The following is a 14,768-nucleotide window of genomic DNA, read 5'->3' on the forward strand; positions in this document are numbered from 1 at the left end:
AGTAAATGAGATTAGAGAGGCAAATCCTATTTGAATATGATTCCATGCTGTCTTCCAACATTTTTGTGGAGGGAGTCTTTTTATTCACCTTGAAAAAAAAAAGCATTACATCACTAATCTTTGTATTACACAGATCAATATTAATCTTTATTTTCAGTATCTCTATATATGGAAAGCTGTTGCTGGCATATCCAGATCACTTTTCTTGTCCATTTTAACCTCTATAATGAGCTCTACTAAACTACACTTCCTCATCTGGTGTGCACAATGTTCTTTCCTAATGAATGAAATGTTAACAGTACATGTAAAGCACCTATAACAGGGCCTACTAAATAGGAGGTACTCAATAACTGGCATCAATTTTCATTATTATTGGTAATATGTTTATAAATTTACAAACTAGGAATCATTAGAAGTCCCTGCTTAAGTATATTGAATCAGAATCTCTTCAGGTGAGAAGTGTCTCAGGTGATTTTAATGTAGGAATAGCATTTGGAAAATACAGAATTTAACCAGCACAGAATCCCAGCATTTCTGTTCTTATTTGGATAAATCTCATTTATAGGCTTCTTACCTCTGTGGTAAATAGTATCTTAGATCCTATACATGGCTTCTAAGGAATATTTTGAAAGGAAGGGCTCTTTCAGGATCAGAGTTCATGGGTGGATTACAATGATCTACAATTGCAATTCCTTGAGGATCTGACACCTTTTTCTGACTTGCAGGGGAACTACAAATCCATACTCATAGACAAATTCACAAAATAAAAAATAAAATCCTTTTTAAAATTTAAATCATGCTTCTAAGTAATGACAAAATACTAAGCTAGTGTATTACAGCTTCATTAGAAGCAGTGTCAGAAATTTATAACCACAAAAATGAAAAATAAAAGGCATGGCCAGATGCAGTTTTTAAAACAGTAATATTTTCATAATATTTGCATCATGGTAACAATGACTGCATGAGTCTCTGATTTTTATAAATATGTTTATACAAAAAAAGGAATGTCAGGAAACCAGCAGGGTATCAGAAAACAAAGCAGGAGTTCGCCTTCCTTCCCAACTCCATCCCCACCCACAACAACCACAGCAGTCACTCCCTGTAAACCCCCTGGCAGAGCTGACCAAGGAAACAGATGAACGACTTTCACTTTCCTTCTCACCCTCCAACCCAATTCCCCAGTTTTATCCCCACCTTGGTAGCCGACCACCTGCTATGGCCCCTTTCCTCTCTGCATCCACACCCAGGTAGCTAAGCAGATCCTCCCCTACAACACTCCTTCCTCATCCCATACCTTTGTCTCAACACACAAGAACTTCTATCCCTGAATTTCACAGGACAAACTGGCCAGGGAATGAGACCCTCCTGGCAGACTCAGCTCTACTCCTTCCTGTGGACTTTCTCGGGCCCCTTTCCTTCTACCCCATCCTTATTCTTGCATGCCAGCTCCCAATACCTAGAAACAAGTTTACCTAAGATCCCCAGTGGTCTACCTATCAGAGACTAAGAAGCACTCCCTAAAAGGCAAGCCACAGCCACCAAACACTCAGGGCAACACAGGATCTACACAGAGCAACAGAAACCAAGGAACAGAAGCCCACCCCCCAACAAAGGCAAGATCAGATGTCAACACCTAAAATTATAAGCATCCCAAACATAGATACCTAGAACACCATAAAAACACAGTCGATAACAGCCAGGACAATATGTCTCCACTAGAACCCAGCAACCCTACTACAAACCCTACAATAGGTTCAGAGACTACAATATAGCTGAAGGACAAGACAAGGACTTCAAAATACCCTTTATCATTATGTTAGAGGTCTGTAAAGAGGATATGAATAAATCCATTAATGAAAATGTAAACAGTAGAATTAAATGAAGAAAACTGTCCAAGACAAGAAAGTAGAAATAGAATCAATAAAGACCAAACTGAAGGAAATCTGTAAATGGAAATTTTAGAAAGTCAATCCTAGAATTCAGTGAAAATCAATGCACAACATACACAAACTTATGGGACACAATGAAAGCAGTGTTAAGAGGAAAGTTCATAGCAATCCTCATGAAATTGAAAAGTTTCTGTAAGACAAAGGACACTGTCAAAAGGACAAAATGGCAGCCTACAGAATAGAAAAAGATCTTTACCAACCCCATATCTAACAGAGGGTGGATAAACAAAATATACAAAGAACTCAACAAACTAGACATCAACAAACCAAATAATCTAATTTAAAAAGTAGGGTACAGAGCTACACAGAGAACTCTCAACAGAGGAATCTCAGATGGCTGCGAAACATCCTTAGCCTCAGGGAAATGCAAATCAAAGCTACTTTGAGATTCCATCTTACACCTGTCAGCATGGCTAAGATCAAAATCAGAAATGACAGCTCATGCTGGAGAGGATGTGAAGCAAGGGGAACACTTCTCCATTGCTGATGGGAGTGCAAACTTGTACAGCCACTTTGTAAATCAATATGGCAGTTTCTCAGAAAATTGGGAATCAATCTACCTCAAGACCCAGCTATACCACTCCTGGGCATATGCCCAAAGAATGCTCAATCATACCACGAGGACACTTGCTCAACTATGTTCATAGCAGTTTTATTCCTAATAGTCAGAACCTGGAAACAACCTAGATGCCCCTCAATTGAAGAATAGATAAAGAAAATTTGGTACATTTACACAAAGGAGTATTACTCAGCTGTTAAAAAGAATGACATCAGGAAATTTTCTGGCAAAAACTAGAAAAGAACATCCTGAGTGTGGTAACCCAGACCCAGAAAGGCAAACATGATATGTACTGACTTATAAGTGGATATTAGCTCTAAAGTAAAGGATAATCATGCTACAAACACAGACCAAGAGTATAGTCAAACGATTTCCTGTGTCCTGCCCAACCCATGGTCAGGACAAATCTCTCTCACCTGCAGTCCCACAGCCACTTATAAAATAATCACTCAGAGGCTTAATATTAATTACAAACTGTATGGCCTATGGCAGGCTTCTTGTTAGCTAGATCTTATAATTTAACCCATTTCTATTAATCTATAAGTTGCCACGTGGCTGTGGCATTACCCATCTGCTGGCATCTTGCTGTTCCTTCTGTGGTGGCTGGCGTCTCTCTCTCCTCTCCTTTCTTCTCTCTGTATATTTGCTTGGATTGCCTGCCTGCCTCTAAGCTGCCTTTCCATAGGCCAATGCAGCTTTATTTATCAACCAGTCAGAACAACACATATTTACAGCATACAGAAAGACATCCCACAGCACCAAGAGAAGCTAATTATCAAGGAAAGCTCAATTGGGAATGCAGGAATCTCACTGTGAAGGGGAAATAGAACAGACATCACTGGTGGATGGGATGAGGTGTCTGGATGGGGCATGGGGATGGGAACAGAAGGGGGAGGAATACTGTGAGAGACAACTGGAATCAAGGGGCATCTCTGGGATCAGCTAGAAACCTAGTGCAATGGAAACTTCCAGGAATCTATGAAGTTGAAGACTCCTAGCAATGGGGGATATGGAGGCTGAACTCGCCATATCCAGTAACAAGGCAGAACTTCCAGTGGAGGGATTGGGATGCCACTACAGCCACAAAAACTTCAACCTACAATTTGTCCTGCCTACAAGATGTGCTGAGGGAAAGGTGGGAACTTGTGGGAGTAGCCAACCAATCACTGGTCCAGCTTGAGACCCATCCCATGAAAAGGAGCCCATCACTGACACTGCCTGGAGAACCCAGAGGATGAATAGCCCAGAGACATAGGATAGAACAAATGGCAAAAAAGAAAAAAGTCAATGAAATGATTCCTAATGATATTCTGCTATACTCATAGATTGGTATCTAGCCCAATTGTCATCAGAGAGGCTTCACCCAGCATCTGATGGAAACAGATGCAGAGACCCACAGCCAAACATTAGGCAGAGCTCAGGGAATCCGGCAGAAGAGGAGGAAAAGAGATTGTAGGAGCCAGAGGGGTCAAGGACACTGTAAGAAAACCCACAAAATCAACTAACCTGGGTTCATAGGGGCTCACAGAGACTGAACCAACAACCAGCGAGCCCACATGGGACTGACCTAGGCCCTCTGCATGCATGTGACAGTTGTGTAGCTTGGTCTTCTTGTGGGATTCCTAATAGTTGGAAGCAGAGGCTGTCTCTGACTCTTCTGCCTGCTTTTGGGACCCTTTCCTCCCACTGAATTGGCTTGTCTAGCCTTAATAGGAGAGGAGATGCCAAATCTCACTGCAACTTGTTATGCCAGGGTTGGTTGATATCCATGGGAGGCCTGCTAAAGAGAAGTTTTTCTGAAGAGAAATGGATGAGGAGTGGATAGGAAGAAACAGGAGAGGGGAGGGGAGGGGCTGGGAGTAGAGGAGGGAAAGAAACTGCAGTCAGGTTGTAAATAAATAAATAAGGGGAAATTTTAGGACATTGTGACAGGAAACTCAGGCAAGCCTTACCAACAGAATACAAGAAATGGAAGAATCAATCTCAGGCATTGAAGACACAATAGAAGAAATGGATATCTCAGTCAAAGAAAATGTAAAATCTAAAAAGTCCAGGTACGAAATATGCAGGAAATCTGGGACACTATGAAAAGACCAAATCTATGAATAATAAGAATAGGGGAAGAAGAAACCCAGGTCAAAGGTACAGGAAATATTTTCAACAAAATCATAAAAGAAAACCACCTTAACCTAAAGAAGGGGGTTACTACCAAGGTACAAGAAGCAGACAGAATACTAAATAGATTGGGCCATAAAAGAAATCCCCATGACACATAGTAATCAAAACACTAGACATACAGAACAAAGAAAGAATATTAAAAGACCAAGTAACACATAAAGGCAGACATATTAAAATACACGTGACTTCTCAATGGAGATTCTAGAAGCTGGAAGAGCCTGAATAGATGTTCTATAAATTCTGAGACCATAAATGCCAGCCCAGGCTACTATACCCAACAAAACTCTCAAACACAATAGATGGAAGAAAGAAAGACATTCCATGATAAAACCAAATTTAAGCAACATCTATCTACAAATCCAAATATACATAAGGTGCTAGAAGGAAAACTTTAACCTGAAGAGGTTAACCACACCCAAGAAAACACAAGGAATAAATAATCTCAAACAAGCAAATCAAAAAAGGAGTAAAAATACTCACATCACAACAATAAATTAATGGAAACCAACAAAAATTGCTCATTGATAACTCTCAACATTAATGGTCTCAATTCCCCAATAATAAGACACACTAATAGATTGGATTTGAAAATAGGATCCATCCTTCTGCTGCATAAAAGAAATACACTTTAACATCAGGGATAGACATCACACCTCAGGGTAAAAGGATGAAAAAAGGTATTCCAAGCAAATGGACCCAATAAGGAAACTAGTGTAACCACTTTAATATCAGAAAAAATAGACTTTAAACTAAAACTAATCTGAAAAAATAGGGAGGGACACTACATAGTCACCAAAGGAAAAATCCACCAAGAAAATTTGCAATTCTAAACACCTCTGTACCAAACAAAAGGATGCCCAAATTTATAAAAGAAACACTACTACAGCTAAAATCACATATTGACTCTCACACACTGATAGTGGCTGACTTCAAGACCTCATTTTCACCGATACACAGTCATCCAGACAAAAACTGAACAGAGAAATGCTAAAGCTAAATGACATCATAAACCAAATGGACCTAAGAGATAGTCTCAGAACGTTCCACCCAAAGATAAAGAAATATATCTTCACAGCACATCACTAAAACTGACCATGTACTTGGTCACAAAGCAAATCTTAATAGATATGAGAAAATTGAAATTACACCCTGTATCCTATCTGACCACCACAGATATCAACAACAGAAATAACAAACTCATGGAAACTGACTAACTCACTGCTAAATAAAAGATGCGTCAAGAAAGAAATTTAAAACTTTTTAGAATTAAATGAAGCTAGGTGTAGTGGTACATACCTTTACTTTCAGCACATGGGAGGCAGAGGCAGGTGGATCTTGAGTTACAGGACATACTGCTCTACAGAGCGAGTTCCAGGACAGCCAGGCTACACAGAGAAACCCTGTCTCAAAAAACAAAACAAAACAAAGAATTGAATGAAAATTAAAAACACAACTTACCCAAAATTATTGGGCACAATGAATGTGGTTCTAAGAGGTAAATTCATAGCACTAAGTGCACACATTAAAAAAAAGAAAAAAGAATTAGAGAGGTCTCATATTAGTAACATAATGTCACACCTGAAAGCTCTAGAAAAGAAAAAGTAATGCCCAGAAGGAGTTGGTGGCAAGAACTAATCAAATTCAGGGCTGAAATCAATAAAATAGAAACAACAACAAAAACTACAAAAAAAAATGTCAATGAAACAAAGTGTGGTAGTTTGAATGTAATTGGCCCCCATAATCTCATAGGGAGTGGCACTATTAGGTGGTTTGACTTTGTTGTAGTGGGTGTGGCCTTGTTGGAGGAAGTGTGTCACCGTGGGGGCCGGCTTTGAGGTTTCCTATGCTCAGGATTGTTGTCCTTTTATTTAATTGTTGCTGTTTTTAATTTTTTTATTTTTATTTTGCAATACAATTCAGTTCTACATATCAGCCACGGATTCCCTTGTCCTCCCCCCTCCTGCCCCCCTCACCTTCCCCCCAGCCCACCCCCGATTCCCACCTCCTCCAGGGCAAAGCCTCCCCTGAGGACTGAGATCAACCTGGTAGACTCAGTCCAGGTATGTCCAGTCCCCTCCTCCCAGGCCGAGCCAAACGAATGGAAACACATGAACTATGAACCAATAGCTGAGGGGTCCCCAACTGGATCAGGCCCTCTGAATGGGTGAGACAGTTGATTGGCCTGATCTGTTTGGGAGGCATCCAGGCAGTGGGACCGGGTCCTGTGCTCATTGCATGAGTCGGCTGTTTGAAACCTGGGGCCTATGCAGGATCGCTTATTGCTGCTTTTTAAGCCACAGATCTCCGAATCAGGAACTGCAGCTCCACCACTACCAACAGCTGTTAGGCCACAAGGGCTGTAGCCGGAGGGAATTCTGTTCCCTCAGGCTCCAACTCTCGCAAAGCTAGGAAGGGAACTTAACTAAACCTCTGTCTCTCTAAAGAACTCAAGATCCAAAGGTTAAGGTGGAACTCTGCTCTCCAGAGAGGCTGAATAGCAAGTAGCTCACCTCTTGTTCACATCCTCCAAAAAGCCCTCTGCTTCTCCTCGCCCCTCCTTATAAACCCTTTCTCACCTGGTTCCTCCTACCATTTCCTGTCAGCTAGTTGCTGACTCAGCCTCCTGACCACAGGTGAACTTTACTTAATCAAACACATCTTTACATCATTAAACAAATGTTCCAGGGCATAAACAAAAGTAACACATCTTAAAATAATATTCTACAACACAGTATACTTACTGCCCAATGTCACAGTAGGCTTCCTGTTGCCTGCAAGATATAGGACTCTCAGCTACCACTCCAGCACCATGTCTGCCTGCACACTGCCATGTTCCTGTCATGATGATAATGGGCTGAACCTCTGAAATTGTAGACCAGCCACCCTAGTGAAATGTTTTCTTTATAAGAGTGTCTTCACAGCAATAGAAAACCCTAAGATAGAAGTTGGTACCAGGGACTGGAGTATTGCTGTGATAGGCCTGACCATTTTTTTGTTCAGAGTAATATGAACTTTGGGAGTCTGGGTTAGGAAAGCAGTGGGATGCTTTAAGAGCTGTTTAATGGGCCATCCTAGGAGGAGTATGGAAGACAGTGGTGCTGAATGTGAATGAATAGATCAAAATGTTTCACAGAAGAAGAATTTTAGTATGTTGCCTAGAGATTGTTCTTGTGATATTTTGGTGAAGAAAGTGGCTGCCTTTTGCACTTCTCCAAAGAGTTAGCCTGAGGTTAAAATGAAGAGTTTTGGATTAATTCTGTTGGCGGAGGAAATCCCAATGGCCTAGTATAGACTCTGTTGTGTGGTTATTAGTGGTAACTCTAATGAAGATTTATAATGAAAAGGAGCAAGCTGAGCAGAATAAATTACAAAATGTAAATTTTGAGGAGAAATAGAACACCAAGAAGTGGAATGGAGCTAAGTCCTGTGTTCAAGGAGATAAATGGATTAAGAAATGGACCCCAGGGAGTGTTTAAATTTCCAACTTATGAAAAGGAACTAAAGGAAAGCTTAGAATTGGGTGGGTGGTCCACATCTTTAATCCCAGCACTCAGAAGACAGAGGCTAGCAGATCTCCAAGTTTGAGGCCAGCCTGGTCTAGAGATCCAGTTTCAGGACAGACAAGCTTATGCAGTGAAGGACAGAAAGCTGGTGATGATGTAATTGAATGAGAGAATCATGTTCCAGCCCCAGGAAGCAGCAGAACTTGGCAGCTTCAGCCACATGGTTCTGACTTTAAAGTTAAAGATAGAAGAAACAGGTTATGGAATTTGCCTCTGCACCTAAGGAAAGCTGCTGAGGCCAGGCATGTGTCAGGGATGTCCCTGAATAGAGCCCTAGAAGAGGGCATTGTGTGAAACTGTGAAGTTGAAGCCTGGATTGCCTTAGACCCCAAGATGTGAGAGATGCCAGGTCATATAATATCTGCTGACAAGAGCTTCTAACAGCGAGTGAAACTAAGCTAAGAAAGAGAAGTGTGTTGCAGTCAACAAGACTGAATGCGATTGGAGATCTGAAGAGCATTTTGACATCAAACATGGCCATACAGAGTTTGCCCAGCTGGTTTTTGGTCTTGCTTTGGTCTAGTATTTCCTCACTATGCTCCCTTTCCTCTGTTTTGGAATGGTAATGTACATCCTGTGCCATTATATGTTAGAAGTATGTGATCTGTTTTCTTATTTTGATTTTATAGGGGATTACAGTTAAGAAACTGCATGAATCTCAGAAGAGACTTTGAACTTTGGACTTTAAAACATTGTTGAGACTATGATAGATTATGGGGACTTTTAAAGTTGGACTAAATGCATTTTGAATTATGATATTGTTATAAGCTTATGGGGGCAAGGGAGTGGAATGTGGTAGTTTGAGTATAATTGGTCCCCATAATCTCATAGGGAGTAGCATTATCAGGAGGTGTGACTTTGTTGGAGTGGGCATGGCCTTGTTAGAGGAAGTGTGTCACTGTGGGGGTGGGCTTTGAGGTTTCCTATGCTCAGGATACTGCCCAGTGTCTCAGTTGACTTCTTGTTGCCTGCAAGATCCAGCATCATGTCTGCCTGTACACCACCATGCTCCCTGCCATGATGATAATGAACTGAACCTTTGAAATGGTAAGCAAGCCACTCCAATTAAATGTTTTCTTTATAAGAGTCACTGTGGTCATAGTGTCTTTTCACAGCAATAGAAACCCTAAAACACAAAGAGTAGGTTCTTTGAGAAAATCAACAACAATAACAAACCTTTAGCCAAATTAACTAAAAGGCATAGGGAAAAGACCTGAATTAACAAAATTAGAGATGAAAGGGAGACATAACAACAGATACTAAGGAGCTCCAGAAAATCATAAGGACAGACTTTAAAAACCTACACTCAATAAAATTTGAAAATCTAACATAATTGGATAATTTTCTTGAGATATACCACCCACCAAAGTTAAATCAAGATCTGATAATCAATTTGAACAGACCTATACCTCTAGTGAAACAGAAGCAGTAAGTCTAACAACCAAATAAGCCACAGCCCAATGGTTTCAGTGTGGAATTCTACTAGACTTTCAAATAAGAATTAATGCCAATACTCCTCAAATTAGTCCACAATGTGGAAACAGAGGAATAATGCCCAATTATTTTTAGGAGGCCACAGTTATCCTGATACCTAAACTACATAAAGATACAAAAAGAAAGAGAATTACAGGCCAATTTCCCTTATGAACATAGATTTTAAAATTCTCAATAAAATACTTACAAACTGAATGCAAGAACATACTAAAAATATAATCCACCATGATCAAGTGGCTTTGTCCCAGATATGTAGGGATGGTAAATATGTAAATCAATAAATGTAATACACCACATAAACAATTGAAAGAGTAAAACCACATGATCATCTCATTAGAGGCAGAAATGACCTTTGACATAATCCAACACTCCTTCATGATACAAGTCCTGAAGAGACTAGGGATACAAGGAACATACTCAATATAATAAATTTACAGCAAGCCCACAGCCAACATCAAACTAAATGGAGAGAAACTCAAAGCATTTCCACTTGGAATCAGGAACACAGGACAAGGTTTTCCACTCTCTCCATAACTATTCAATATAGACCTTGAAGTCTTAGCTAGAGCAATAAGACAACTACAAGAGATCAAAGGAACACAAACAGGAAGGGAAGAATTCAAAGTATCATTATTTGCATATGATATAATTGTATATATAAGTGACCCTAAAATTCCTACAAGGAAACTCATACAGCTAATAAATATTTTCAGCAAAGTAGCAGGTTACAAAATAAACTCACGATGTCCTCATCTATCATGGTATCTTCCTCCCTACTCTCCCACTCTGTCCCTGTTCCAGCTTGACCCTCCCATTTCCCTATGTTCTCATTCCCCGCTCCTCGCCCTCTGCCACCACCCCACACCCAGTCTGCTCCTGTAGATCTCATCCACTTCTTCCTATTCATGGGAATAGGAAGAGGCAGGGTGCTGGGGAGGCTCTCAGGATTCCACAAAGATGACCCCACCTTGGTCTGCTGGCAGTGGTCCAGAGGGTGCCTGGACTGGTCTACTCTGGTGACTGGTCTAGTGAATAACCTAGCTGTCATCATAGAGCCTTTGTCCAGTGACTGATGGAGGCAGATGCAGAGATCCACAGCCAGGCACCAGGCTGAGCTCCGGGAATCCAATAGATGAAAGAGAGGAGGGATTCTGCAGGTGGGGGACCTCGAGATCATGATGGGAGGATGTGCAGAAATGACCGGCCACACTAGTGGAAGCCCATGAACTGTGGAATGGTGGCTGTGGAGCCCCCATGGGACTGGACTAGGCCCTGTGGATATGGAAGACGGTTGTTTGGCTCGAACTGTTTGGGGGGCACCCAGGCAGGGGGATCAGGATCTGTCCCTGGTGCATGGGCAGGCTTCTGGGAATCCAGTGCCTGTGGTGTGACGCCTTACACAGACTTGGTGCAGTGGGAAGGGCCTTGGACCTGCCTAGGCTCAGTGTGCCAGGCTCTGCTGGCTCCCCATGGGAGACCTTGATTTGGGGGATGTGGGGATGTGGGGTGGCTTGGGAGAGAGGGCTGGGGGTGGGAGGAGGGAGGATGGGGGATCTGTGGGTGGTATGTGGAGTGAGTAAAAAAATTTCTTAATAAAGAAAAATGAAAAAAAAAAAAAACAAAATAAACTCACAAAAATCAGACCATGCAGGCAAAGATATGGAGTAAGAGGAACATTCATCTATTGCTTGTGGGAGTGCAAACTTGTACAGCCACTATGGAAATCAATATGGCAGTTCCTCAGGAAGATGGGAATCAATCTACCTCAAGATCCAGCTATAGCACTCCTGACATACACCCAAAGCTTCATCCTATCACCATGACAATTGCTCAACCATGTTCATTGCTGCTCTTTTCACAATAGCCAGAAATTGGAAACAAGATAGAAGTCCCTCGATGGCTGAATGGATAAAGAAAGTATGGTACATTTACATAATGGAATGTTACTCTGATGTTAAAAAAATGAAATTTGCAAGTAAATGGATGGAGACAGAAAAAATTTTCCTGAGTGAGGTAATCCAGACCCCAAAAAGACAAATATGTTTATGTATTCACTTACATGTGGATGTTAGCTGTTAAGTCTGTGATAAGCAAGCTATAATCCATATAATTATAGAGGTTAGGTATAGAGTAAGGAACTGGGGTGGGGAGGATGGGATCACCCTACGAAGGGAACATAGGATAGTTATGGATGGATGAGGTAAGGACTAGAATAGGAGGATCAAATAGGGAGGGGAGCAAAGAAGGGTATGAAGGAAGGAATATGGGGAGGGACAGCTACAACTAAGGGCCATTTGAGGGGTAGTATGGAAAGCTAATACAGTAGAAACTTCCTAAAATATATACATACCTGAAGGTGATCTAAATGAAATTGCCAAATAATGGGGGAGACAGAGCCCCAACTGGACATCTCTCTTCACCAAATGAAGCCTGCACTTCTGGGAACGGGTTTTGAGTTATTGGCCAAAGGGACCCCATAGGAACCTCCAAAAATATTCAGGTTATTGCCAAGGCTATTGGTTGCTCTCTACAAACTGATGGTAAGGTATTGTGGGATACGTTGTCTTCTGAAAAATAAAGCTTGCCTGGAGATCAGAGGGCAGAGCTAGCCACTAGTTAACCATAGAGCCCAGGCAGTGGTAGCACACACCATTAATCCCAGCACTTGGGAGGAGGAAGCAGGAAGATCAGGATTTCAAGGCCACCCTTGGTTACATGACATTGAACCAGTCTAAAAGAAAAACAGGTGGTATATGCCTTTAATCCCAGCACTAGGGAGGTGGAGACAGGAATGTAAGGCGAGTGGAAACAGGATCTACCCCCATTCAATCTGAGGATTCATAGAGATAAGTTTCTAGTGGTTGCTACTCTGCTTCTCTGTTCTTTCAGCTTTCACACTGATATCTGGCTCCAGCTTTTTATTGTTAAGACTAACTAGGATCACACTTCAGTGAGGTCCTATTGTTGAACACAATACCTATAGAACTCACTGACCATGGAGAAGTTGAGTTGGTGCCCACCTAGAGCCTTCACTCCTATTTACTGGTGTTCATAGTACCAGCGTTCATAGAACTCTGATGCTACAAAAGGAGAAATGAAAACACCAACCCAGCTACAAACTCTTCAATCTACAGTGACCTGCCTGTATGATGTACTAATGAAATTGTGGCACAAAACTTATGGGACCAACCAATCACTATCTGATTGGATTTAAGGCCCATTCCATGAGATGGAAGCCATGCCCAGCTGTAGATGAATTTCTAAATGGTCTTATTAAATAAAAAACACAGAGCCAAATATAGGGTGAAAGTCTTAGAGATCAGGGAAATAGGAATAGCCACCAGCTAACCTTACCTCATCATGCCACAGCTTCCAAAGTGAGCTACGGGGTTGGGGATTTTAGCTCAGTGGTAGAGCATTTGCCTAGCAAGTGCAAGGCCCTGGGTTTGGTCCTCAGCTCCGGAAAAAAAAAAGTGAGCTACTTCTGTCTACCTGTGCCTTTGTTGCCTTGCTGTTCTGCCCTCTCATCGGCTCTTAGCCCAGCTACCTCACTTCCTTGTCACTGCCTGTCTGTACAGACCTCCAGGTCTCTATGGTTGGTACTGGGATTAAAGGCGTGTGTCACCACGCTTGGCTCTGTTCCCTAGTATGGCCTTGAACACACAGAGACCCTGCCTGCCAAGCAATCAGATTAAGGGTGTGTGCTACCACTGCCTGACTTTTGTGTTTACTTAAAATGGCTTGCTGTTCCCTCTGATCTCTAGGCAAACTTTATTATTAACATACAAATAAAATATCATCACATTTCAGCACAAATAAAATATCATCACACCCAGCACTGCTAGGGTGGCTAAGAAGCTGATAGGCTAGGGGGAAACCAAATAGTGCTGTTCTGCTAAAGGAATGTAACAACAAAGTGACTCCTCATGACATTCTGCTATACTCATAGATGAGTGTCTTGCTCAGCCATCATCAAAGAAGATTCCTCCTGTGTTAGGAATACAGAGACCCACAGCTGAATAAGGTGCAGAAAGTGAGAGACACTGGAACACTTGGTCTAAAATGGGATGTCTCCATCAATCCCCCACCCTACCCCATGGATCAGGGAACCCTGAGAAAGAGGAGGCAGGAAGATTGTAGGAGCCGGAGGAGATGGAGAATATCCAGGAAACAAGGTCTTCTAAACACAGGAGGACCAATGTACATAAGAACTCACAGACTGTGGCAGCATGCACAGGACCTGCACAAGTCTGTACCAAATGGAGTCCCAGCACTGAGAGAAGATGACACAAGGCCTCATACCTAATCGAAAAGTTATCTCCAAATGATAACCACTTGCCAATGAAAAACCAGTTTTCTCCCACAGAGTCTCACTGGGTATACAAACCACTCTCTTAAGTTCAGGCCCCACGTCCAGCAGTGGATGGCCAACACAAAAGAATCCAATGATATATTTGGAGGTGTTTTTGTTTTCCCATCATAGTGCTTTGTCTGAGCTTTTATTTTTTTTTTCCTAACCTTCAGGTCTTTTACTTATATATTATGGCTTCCAATTTTATGTTTTTAAGGGCTTTCTGTTTATGCCAGTGTGTGTTTCTCTATGGCTATATTTGTTTCTTGAGCTTTTTTTTCCAGTTCTTTGTTTTTCTGTTCACCTCTTTTGTCCTATTAAGGTTTGTTTTTATTTTATCTTATTATTTTTTAGATGCTTGTTTTCTAATGAGAGCAAGAAAGGACGTAGATTTGGGTGGGTGGGGAGAATCTAGGAAGAGTTGGGGGAGGGGCAATCATAATCAGAATATATTATATGGAAAAAAGCTAATTTCAATAACAAAAAGAGGAAAAAAGTAATGTTAGTATAAATCCCAGGTTATACAACCTGTTGTAAATATTCAAAACTGCTTTCCTGGACCAAACAAAATCATCAAAAATCTGCATGCCTGGACCACTTTTGCTGTTATGGAAGTACCTGTACAACTACGAACTGAGGTTTCACCCAGCCACTAACACTCAGACCATTCAAAA

This window comes from Peromyscus eremicus, chromosome X (genome assembly GCF_949786415.1).
Source record: "Peromyscus eremicus chromosome X, PerEre_H2_v1, whole genome shotgun sequence".
Classification (NCBI taxonomy): domain Eukaryota; kingdom Metazoa; phylum Chordata; class Mammalia; order Rodentia; family Cricetidae; genus Peromyscus; species Peromyscus eremicus.